The sequence below is a fragment of the Pseudophryne corroboree genome, chromosome 5 (assembly GCF_028390025.1).
Source record: "Pseudophryne corroboree isolate aPseCor3 chromosome 5, aPseCor3.hap2, whole genome shotgun sequence".
NCBI classification, from domain to species: Eukaryota; Metazoa; Chordata; class Amphibia; order Anura; family Myobatrachidae; genus Pseudophryne; species Pseudophryne corroboree.
In genome coordinates this window covers 663,072,863-663,083,963 of record NC_086448.1, presented here as the reverse complement: position 1 = coordinate 663,083,963, position 11,101 = coordinate 663,072,863, and the positions used below count along the sequence as shown (strand labels likewise).

The window sequence follows — 11,101 nt, the reverse complement described above, 5'->3', positions numbered from 1 at the left end:
ATGCTCCTGTTATAATGTTCATGACGTGTGACATTTTTTATTCCTTGCTGACTGGCTTCTTTATGTTCTATGCAGTGTGATTGGCCTGATCCAGTCATTTGAGGGTTAATCTGGTCCAGATTCTGATTTAATGCATCAGGTTGAATTACACAAGTGATGATTAGATTTACCCACCTTGTTGAAGCAATAATTACAAACACTTAACCCTTAAAACGCTCCTGCAGCGGTCAGATCGGGCGGTCGCATCTTATGTGCAGTTTAATATTTCATATGCCTGACTTCCCAATTCCACAGAAGAACTGAAGTATTTCTAGCTCTCTTTGTATGGGGGGGGGGTCACACTGATTGAATAAACACTCCAGGGATGGGATTGTTTGATCCAGTGGTTCCCAAACATTTTTGAATCAGGTCGCCCTATTTTTTTTTCACGGCACCCCTAGGCAAAAAGTTTCTTATTGAGAAACTTTGAAAGAAATATTAAATTAAATAAATTGTGTAAATAGTTTAAGTTATGTGGAGAGGGTCAGGATTTGCTTCTGTTTGTCCATATATTTTATGATTGGCAGCCACAAGCACAGATTTTGCCTATTACAGTGACCATAAATAATTTAAATTGGTCCTGGACCACCAACTCAGGGCACCCCTGCAAGTGTCCTGAGGCACCCCAGGGTGACACGGCACACAGTTTGAGAACCTCTGGTTTAATCCGATCAGCCAAGTGATCTGCACAGTGTGTACCCAGCATAAGAGTATTGCTACAGCACGGGTTCCATGTGACAGCGTACAATAATTGCTGACATTTGAAAATATTTTTCATGGACACATTGCTGCCAAGTTTGTGCATCTAAGCACATGTGCATACTGCATTGGCAGACTCTGGGGGTCTGCAATCCCCATCGTTTCACACTTAATGAATGTGATTATGGGACTCACAATATTTATCAAAGCTATCTGCCCTGCCCTGTTAATCATACGGAAACTGCAGTTTCTGATGAACAGTCCCGAAATGAGTTTCCAAATTGGTGCAAATAAAATGTTAGATCGCTGTTTAATAAATAAATAATCTCCTATAAATAATCTAAATGCCCCCATTCACTAGTATGATGTGGCCCTTTTCTACACAATTTCGACCAATCGGGCCGAAAAATCGTGTGAAAAGTATGAAATCGTGTGTCATTAACTTCCGATTCCGATTCGATGCACGGTCCCGTGCGTATCGGATCGGATTCGGAGATTGTCACTGCTGCACCAAGGATACATCGTATCTCGGAGCAGTGAATGGGATTCATGCAAAACATTGTATGCAGAATGATCTCATACGATGTATCATATGCAATATAGCTGCCGCCGGGGAGTTGCCGAGGTATCGCATGCAATACCTCGACTTAATGTATGGCCACCTTTACTTTAATGCATTTGAAGTACTTATTTTCAAGAAACTGTAACTGTGATACCGCCAGGAGGAATTTAGGGGCAGATGTATTAAGCCTGGACAAGTGATAAAGCAGTGATAAGTACAAGTGCCCCAATATTACAGTTGATCAATTATGAAAATTGGAAACTACAGTACCTCTAAGGATGAATTTTAAAAAAACACAGTTGGCAACCACGGCTTATTTGCTGGAAGCTGAAAAGTACAATACCCATAGCAACTAATCAGCAAATATCTGCTGATACATTGCTTTGTAGTGTTGTCCAGATACTGTAAATGCCTGATGGGGTTAGAGCACATTGTATCCAATATTAGAACTTATGTTACATGCGTTTGGCTTGCCCAAGAGGGCCCTGTGGTCCCTAGTTACACACATGTTGTACTGTACATGTACATGTGCTGCCAGGTGACATGTACATACATAGAACGAGTGCACCACTCAGACACCGCTAAATACTACGTCACTACAGATACAGACAGACTCCTAGAGATACGTTATATAAAGCCCCTGCCAACCCGCTGACGTCACCGCAACCAGCCGCGGCTCTGATTGGACAGCACGGTAGCCGGTCACGTTGCCACACTGTTTACATCCTCTCAGCTGTTCCCCACCGCCTCCTCCCAGAATGCACCGCACACATCACAACAAATAACGAGTCTGGGCTGCACGCACAGGCCTCTCCGGTACCGGGCTCCCCTCTCCCCGCCCCGCACCAGGACACGGCGCGCTGTACACTGCTGCCCGGCCTCTCTCTCTCATGGTGAGTTGTTGGGGGAGGCAGCTGCTCTAGCTGGCTCGGTGCCGATGTAGGAATATAAGGAGGTGTCTATTCTGCCCCATCGCCCTCGCCCAGTGACCAGAGGCTGATGCCCGGGCTATGGCGCTGTTATATAGCCTGCTTGGTGTCTGTAGTGCGGGCACAGGGCTCCCTGTGGGCCGCTCTGGCCTGGTCTGTCGTCTGCATTACATTCACGCGTCTCTCTCCGCACAGATTCCCGACTGTTAAAGTAGTAAGAGGAAAGTCGCTGCGACTTCTCGGCCACTTGCCTTCCTGGCTGCGTTACTGTCGCCCGCACCTGTGTTTGTGATGGGCAGATATATCGCAGTGACCCCACTGATCCGGCATGTAGTGTACACCGGGCGCTAGTACCTGTGGCCCATATACAGGAGGTGCGGGACTCCCTGAGCTAGGCTCTGACAGCTGAGCACAGACTAAGCAGCTGCCTTTTGTCTGAGTGAAAAGCAGAACAGTGAGTGGAGGATGGGCGACTGCAGGAGCGCCACCTACTGGCAGAATAGCCATAGGGAATGTGCCTTGTATCTTGCAGTGTCTAGTCTTTCACAACTACATAAATGATGCTTTGTCATGCTGGAAGGTGAACACTAGCCTGTATTAGCAGGTAAAGGAGCTCCCTGTGACTGTCTGCTACCCTCAGGTGAGCCCTGCCTGCATCCCTGCTGCAAGATTCTATAGAAGCCTTCTGGCGACCTATATTATGCACCGCTGAGGGTGGTGTGACCTGCGGTATCCTGAACTTGTTCCAGATTTGTTTCATAGAGCTGACATAGGTGGTCATTCCGAGTTGCTAGCTACTTTTAGCAGCAATGCAAACGCAAAACCGCTGCCCTCTGGGAGTGTATCTTAGCATAGTAGAATTGCTAACAAAAGATTAGCAACTCTGCTATTAAGTATTTCCTTGCAGTTTCTGAGTAGCTTCAGACTTACTCCTAGATTGCAATCACCTCAGTCTGTTTAGTTCCTGGTTTGACGTCACAAACACGTCCAGCCAGCCACTCCCCCGTTTCTCCAGCCACTCCTGCGTTTTCTGCTGGCACGCCTGCGTTTTTTAGCACACTCCCGGAAAACGCTCAGTTACCACCCAGAAACACCCACTTCCTGTCAATCATTCTCTGATGAACAGAGCGACTGAAAAGCTTTGTTCGCCCGTGAGTAAAATAGTATAGTTTTGTGTGAAATTGCTTAGCGCGTGCTTCCTGCGGTGCATGCGCAGAACTGCCGGATTTTAGCCTATTAGCAATTCTGCTAAAAATAGCAGCGAGTGAACAACTCTGAATGACCACCATAGTTTCTTCATTTACACACCACAGTACACTTAAGAATATGCCAAAGTAGGGACACAGGGCTGACTCGGTGGCACGCAATTCTAAATGCCAGCGAATCTCATAATTTTTATATTTTAGCAACTTAGATCAATTACAAGCAGTTATGAATTGATCGCATCCCGGTCGCTATGAGAGATATGGCTGAAGGGGCATTATTAGCTGGCAAGAAGGCATTCACATGTAAGATACAGATCTCAAGGGTGTGTGTTGTAGTCGTGTACACAGAGGTGAATGGGAGCAGATGCAAAGGTCCATCCCATTTCATTCAGATCTGCACTGAGGATGGTAGCGTCTAGTTTACCTTCATGGAGATGACCTTTCCCATAACCCCCTGGGTCCATGTCACAATCTATTTGGAATAGTAAAGTGTGGCGAGCGGAGCGAGACACCGAGCCCGAAGCGTGGCAAACGTCGAATGCTGCATAGAAATTTTTTTTTGCCCCAAACGAACGGAGAACGAAGAAAACATTTAGGAGCTGTAAGGGCGGAAGTTCTCTCCTGCCCTCTCGTTTTGTCACTTCCAGGTCCTGAGCACGAAGGTAACATAGACACAACCCACTGAGGATGGGGCTGGTGCAGATGCAGGTGATGTTGATGACAGCAGCTCTTGCAAGTGGAGGGCTGGGGGCGGAAAGGTCTCGCATATATCTGACTCAGAACACAGGCGGATGGGATTTCCTAACGCTGGAAGCATCAAGAATTGCAACCGCATTATGTGTGGCTCAGACTTTGGTACATACTGGGACGATGGGTACCCAGCCAAAATGTTGGCCCAGCGGGCTGAAATATTGGATCCTGGGTACACTGTGATGTAATGAAGGCCGGAGCGACATATTGCTCCTTCCTTCATTACACATGCTTTAGTCACTAGCATTATTGCCCAGTTGGCTGTGCAGCAGGGCCTAGTGGGTGACGTTGTAAGCGGGCACCTGCAAATCGGGCATATACACTGAGTGATATGAACAATTTGTTGTTCAGATTCATCCGGAAACTACAAATCTGGTCGATATCGTCTCAGTGGGTAGCCGGCATTACTGTATCTCAAACTACGCTTCTACACCTGACGCTACATATTGCCACAAGTAGTTAAATTAAAGTATCATATTTTTCAGTTACCAAAGACTTTCCAAGATTTGGTAAAACATGTTGGTAAATATTGATTCCATTTTATTTGACATATAGGGCCAGATTTAATGAAGTCCGAGTTTGCTGGAGGTGCAGGACCCTGGCCGATGTCTTTAAAGTGGCAATCATGTTCAAGGCAAATCATGCCTTGTACATGATTGACGCTTTAAAAAAAATGCCAGCGTTTTGCCGGGAACCCGCACCTCGGACTTCATTACACCCGGCTCATAATCTTTGCAAAATGATATTGACTTCTGAAAGATCTAAAATAAGATGCATTTACTTAAGTGCACTGAGTAAAGTGCATAGGTCTCCCATGTGTTCTGTTTTTCTAATATCGGTACCTTTTTTTGCTTCCCAAAATTTTTACTAAGACTTGTTTTTTTGTAATGTGAAGTCCTTATAAATCCACATTTAAGTTCACTACTACCCAAAGTGATGAACTGTTTTACTCTCTAAATGGCTACAGAATGGGGGTGTGAGTGGAAGCCACTGAGAAGCAGCAGAGATTGGGACTTTTGATTGGTCCTTGCACTTAAGGCCCGTACACACTGGTCGATGTATCGGCCGTTCTCTTGAACCGCCGATACATCGCGGGACCGTCGGCCAGTGTGTACGGGCGATACGTCTGTGAACTCCGTTGTTCACAGACGTATCGCGTCGGCCGCGCAGCACAGCCGACAGCCAATATATCTAACGATATATTGGCGCGTCGCTGTGTGTGTACGGGGCGGTCGTCCGACCGCCCGTACACATGCTGCGGCGGCCGGCGGTGATTGACAGGTGAACTGGGCGGGCGCGAGCGCCCGTCCGCCCAGTTAATGACGTCAGTCCCCCGACGGATCGGGCTGTGTGTATGCACAGCACACTGCCCGATCCGTACATAGATATATCTGCAGATCAATTGATCTGCAGATATATCTAATAGTGTGTACCCACCTTTACTCTCCACATGCAACAGTCATGGTTTTCAGCCATTACTATGAGACTAACCACAGATGCCTGGTGAAGTAACTGCTGCATAGAGAAGACTCCAGGTATATTATAAACCTCCAGGTAGCAATATACAGTAGTTTTAACAAGACAACTTAAAAAGAGTCCCTATACATTTTTAAGAGAAAAATGGGGTGCATCATATTGCCTGAGCAGATTTGGGGTCTCAGGTTTCACATTTTTAATTCAAGTTTATGGGAGGTCTCATTCTTGTCATTGTAGATGGAGGCCATTGATGGTTCAATGTTTTGATGTGAGAAATAGGGGGAAATGTGTGGTCAATCACTATATTCATTATAAGGTGGCTTTTTTTTTTTTTTTTTTAACCAAACATACCCTTATATGGAGCAAAGTTAATTCATCCAATTTGTTAAAGTGGTTAGACACTGCAGAAATGGTATGAACATTGTGGATCCATACATGAGATGGAAAAACAGTTTTTATACAAAAGTTCCATTTATAATCTGTGTTCATATTTAATTAGTTTAATAAAAGTATTATTTAACGCTAAACTGATATACAGTACTTGGTGGCTCAATAAGTAAGGTAATGACCTCTTGTGTGTAGTGTTCTTTATTGCTGCTTCCCTCATGGCCATTATACTGCGCTTCATATCAGTCATACTGTCACAACATCTGTTGTAAGATGGCATGAGCCTGCCACTCACAGTCATACTGCACAGCATATTAAAGAAGGGCCCCCGCCACACCGCAGAGGCCACATAAGCCCAGCACAATTGTGCCCATATGCCAGGCCCCCCTCCCAGAGGCAGGAGATATGAGTGCCCCCCCCAGTGGTAAAATGTTTGTTGAGGCGTGTCAGTGGCGTACCTACTGTGGGTGCTAGAGGAGGGACTCCACCACACCCCAGTGGTTACAGGCTATCAGCACATTATTACATGATGCCAGAAATCTTAGCAGCAGCCCTCCAGCAGCCCTGGCACCCTCCCTAATCCAGCAGTTATGCCATGGAGGTGAAGCTGAGGGTCGGCCTTCCGTTTCCGGCACAATCCCCCTAGTATGAAATAGAGAACATTAAACACGTGAGGAGTCTAGTTGCCTTACTAATTGATCCACCCTCGTACACTTCCTGATAAACTACCTTCTGAGCAGCAAGTTTGTATTACTAGACATTTACAGAACACATTTATGAGTTGCTGAGTCTGCTATGAAACCTAATTTTTTACTGGGTGTTTTCATTTATGTAAATTTGCTAGTATCCCTTTAATGTAATATACATATACACTTACATACACATATTTCCATAAGGCTAACTGTAGTTTAAGTGATTTTAGTTATTACTTTAAGCTAATACACATAGCAGACTAGTGTGTCAGCTCGCTTCTGGTATCCAATGCTATGTTTCCTCCAAATACTTCTTTTGTTTCTACCAAACTTTGATGACTAGTTTTCCCTGATGGACGTTGTTTGTACTTTTGCAATAAAAGCTGCTTCATTGTATTTCTAAGTAGTGGTACAAAGTGCTGTCTTTGTTTTCATGTCATACGTTATCTGCAGTTATGTGCATAGCTGTATGGTTTGATGAAGAGTGTAATTGTCAGTCACAGCTAGGGCCTTCTGTATAGCTGGGCGTCCAGTTAAGTAGGTCAAAGAAGATCTGGTAAGTCTGCCAGTACAGGGGTGTGAAGGTGTTTTTTGAAGGCAGGACAAATTAATGCCACAGTGTGGTATTTTTGTACTTTGCTATATAAACTTTGTGACAGGGACAGTTTCTATATAGAAAATAACCTTTCCCTGATTTTACGCATTATTTATGTATTTTTAGATGCTGTCACTGTTTTATACAGATTTATATCCATATTGTAATTATGTAGAGATGGGTGGTATCTTGCCCTGGGTTTGCTGAGGAGACAGGTTTAGTAAGCATGAGAAAAGATGAGCACTTTAGAGAGAACTCATTATTCTAGTTTGTATTATACAAGAATGAACAGACGGTAAGGTTTGGTACACACTTGGCGATATGCACGCAATATATCGTCCAGTGTTCACTATATTGTCAACGATGCGTGCTCTCGTGGGTCGTTAACGATGTACCTTGAAATCTAAAGATATTGTAAAAGACTAGTGGGTCCATGCCAGCACTAACGAGACGTAAACGACTGGGGGAATCTTGCACGATGTCACATCTGATGTGCCCTCGGCAAGTGTGTACCCAGCCTAAGCCTTATTTTATAATTTACAAAATATTCTTTTTGGCATTAGCATAGGCTTTTAACACGTTACTGAACTATTTATTGCTTCAGCTTCCAAAAAATAGACATTTATGTGCTCTGTGTATGAAGGCAGATATGAAGGAAAGACTGGAAATTTCCACACTTTCCTCCTTATTTGTCTTTTGGTAACCTTTGTTTGCTATAAACTGGTGCGTGGCCCAGAATGGTAACCAAAGTGGTGGTTTTGTTGGTTTATGGCATACTCTAGCCATCGACCAACTGATACTTGCCTGCGACACATTTAGGAGTAGGTAGCAATACAAAGTTACACTAATTAAATGGAGGTAATATAGCAATTAATGTTTCTACTAAATGATCAATTAAATTATATTTCTCTGACGTCCTAGTGGATGCTGGGGACTCCGTAAGGACCATGGGGAATAGACGGGCTCCGCAGGAGACTGGGCACTCTATAGAAAGATTTAGGACTATCTGGTGTGCACTGGCTCCTCCCCCCCTGACCCTCCTCCAAGCCTCAGTTAGATTTCTGTGCCCGGCTGAGCTGGATGCACACTAGGGGCTCTCCTGAGCTCCTAGCAGAAAGTATAGTTTAGGTTTTTTATTTTCAGTGAGACCTGCTGGCAACAGGCTCACTGCAACGAGGGACTAAGGGGAGAAGAAGCGAACCTACCTAAGTGGTGGTAGCTTGGGCTTCTTAGGCTACTGGACACCATTAGCTCCAGAGGGATCGAACACAGGACCCGACCTCGTCGTCCGTTCCCGGAGCCGCGCCGCCGTCCCCCTTACAGAGCCAGAAACAAGAAGGTGGTCCGGAAAATCGGCGGCTGAAGACTTCTGTCTTCTCCAAGGTAGCGCACAGCACTGCAGCTGTGCGCCATTGCTCCTCATGCACACCACACACTGCGGTCGCTGATGGGTGCAGGGCGCTGGGGGGGTGGGGGGGGTGGGGGGGGGCCCTGAGCAGCAATAATAACACCTTGGCTGGCAAAACTAACACCATATATAGCCCCAGAGGCTATATAGGTGTATATTAACCCTTGCCAGAAACGATAAAATAGCGGGAGAAAGCCAGCCGAAAAAGGGGCGGAGCCAACTCCCTCAGCACACTTGCGCCATTATTCCCTCACAGTTCCGCTGGAAGGAAGCTCCCTGGCTCTCCCCTGCAGTCCTGCACTACAGAAAGGGTAAAAAAGAGAGGGGGGGCACAATTTAGGCGCAGTGTATATGTGTATATATATATATAGGCAGCTATAGGGGAAAACACTCTGTATAGTGATATCCCTGTGTTATATAGCGCCCTGGTGTGTGCTGGCATACTCTCCCTCTGTCTCCCCAAAGGGCTTTGTGGGGTCCTGTCCTCTGTAAGAGCATTCCCTGTGTGTCTGCTGTGTGTCGGTACTGCTGTGTCGACATGTATGATGAGGATAATGATGTGGAGGCGGAGCAAATGCCTGTGAATGTGATGTCACCCCCTGCGGGGTCGACACCAGTGTGGATGGACTTATGGAAGGAATTACGTGACAGTGTCAGATCCTTACATAAAAGGTTTGACGACATAGGACAGCCGGCTACTCAGCTTGTGCCTGTCCAAGCGTCTCAAATGTCATCAGGGGCTGTAAAACGCCCGCTACCTCAGATGACAGATACAGATGTCGACACGGATACCGACTCCAGTGTCGACGATGATGAGACGAGTGTACCCTCCAATAGATCCACCCGTTATATGATTGAGGCTATGAAAAATGTATTACACATTTCTGATGATACCCCAGGTTCCACAAAAAAAGGGTATTATGTTTGGTGAGAAAAAACTACCAGTAGTTTTTCCTGCATCTGACGAACTAAATGAGGTGTGGACTTCCCCAGATAAGAAATTGATCATTTCTAAACGGTTAATGGCTGCGTACCCTTTCCCGCCAGAGGATAGGTCACGCTGGGAAACACCCCCTAGGGTAGATAAAGTGCTGACACGCTTATCAAAGAAGGTGGCACTACCGTCTCCGGATACGGCCGCCCTAAAAGAACCTGCTGATAGAAAGCAGGAAAGTACCCTAAAAGCTATATACACACACACTGGCATTATATTGAGACCCGCTATTGCATCAGCTTGGATGTGCAGTGCTGCTGCTGCGTGGTCAGACTCCCTGTCGGAAAACATTGATACCATGGATAGGGACAATATTTTGCTAACGATTGACCATATAAAAGACGCGGTCTTATACATGCGTAATGCACAGAGGGATATTTGCCGGCTGGCATCAAAAATAAGCGCTATGTCCATTGCCGCCAGACGGGGGTTATGGACTAGGCAATGGGCAGGTGATGCCGACTCCAAGCGACACATGGAAGTTTTACCCTATAAAGGGGTGGAACTTTTTGGGGAAGGTCTTTCAGACCTCGTTTCCACAGCTACTGCTGGGAAATCGACCTTTTTGCCACAGGCTACCCCACAGCAAAAGAAGGCACCGTATTATCAAGTACAGTCCTTTCGGCCCCAGAAAAATAAGCGGGCTAGAGGCTCATCCTTTCTGCCGAGGGGCAGAGGAAGGGGGAAAAAGCTGCAGCACACAGCTAGTTCCCAGGAGCAGAAGTCCTCCCCTGCGTCCGGTAAGTCCACAGCATGACGCTGGGGCTGCTCAGGTGGAATCGGGAACGGTGGGGGCACGTCTCAGGTTTTTCAGCACACAGTGGGCTCTCTCACAAGTGGATCCCTGGGTCCTTCAAGTAGTATCTCAGGGGTACAGGCTGGAATTCGAGACGTCTCCCCCCCGCCGTTAACTAAAATCTGCCTTGCCGGCAACTCCCTCTGCCAGGGAGGCAGTGTTGGTGGCTATTCAAAAACTGTATTCACAGAAGGTGATTGTCAAGGTACCCCTCCTTCAGCAAGGAAAGGGTTACTACTCCACAATGTTTGTGGTACCGAAACCGGACGGTTCGGTGAGACCCATCTTATATTTAAAAGCCTTGAACACTTATATCAAAAGGTTCAAGTTCAAGATGGAATCGCTCAGGGCGGTTATTGCGAGCCTGGAGGAGGGGGATTACATGGTATCCCTGGACATCAAGGATGCGTACCTGCATGTCCCCATTTACCCTCCGCACCAGGAGTACCTCAGATTTGTGGTACAGGACTGTCACTATCCGTTCCAGACGCTGCCGTTTGGGTTATCCACGGCACCGAGGGTCTTTACCAAGGTAATGGCCAAAATGATGATACTCCTTCGCAAGAAGG

General features: G+C 46.3%; 1 protein-coding gene across 1 annotated transcript in view; it reads left to right on the top strand.

Annotated features, from left to right (window-relative positions):
• The first annotated feature begins 2,016 nt into the window (after positions 1 to 2,016).
• The window catches only part of PCMTD1 (protein-L-isoaspartate (D-aspartate) O-methyltransferase domain containing 1), a 101,305-nt gene continuing 92,220 nt past the window's right edge, over positions 2,017 to 11,101 (top strand). The window contains exon 1 of the mRNA XM_063923705.1: positions 2,017 to 2,193. The gene's annotated coding sequence lies outside the window, so the exon portion shown is untranslated. The remainder of the gene's footprint in view (positions 2,194 to 11,101) is intronic.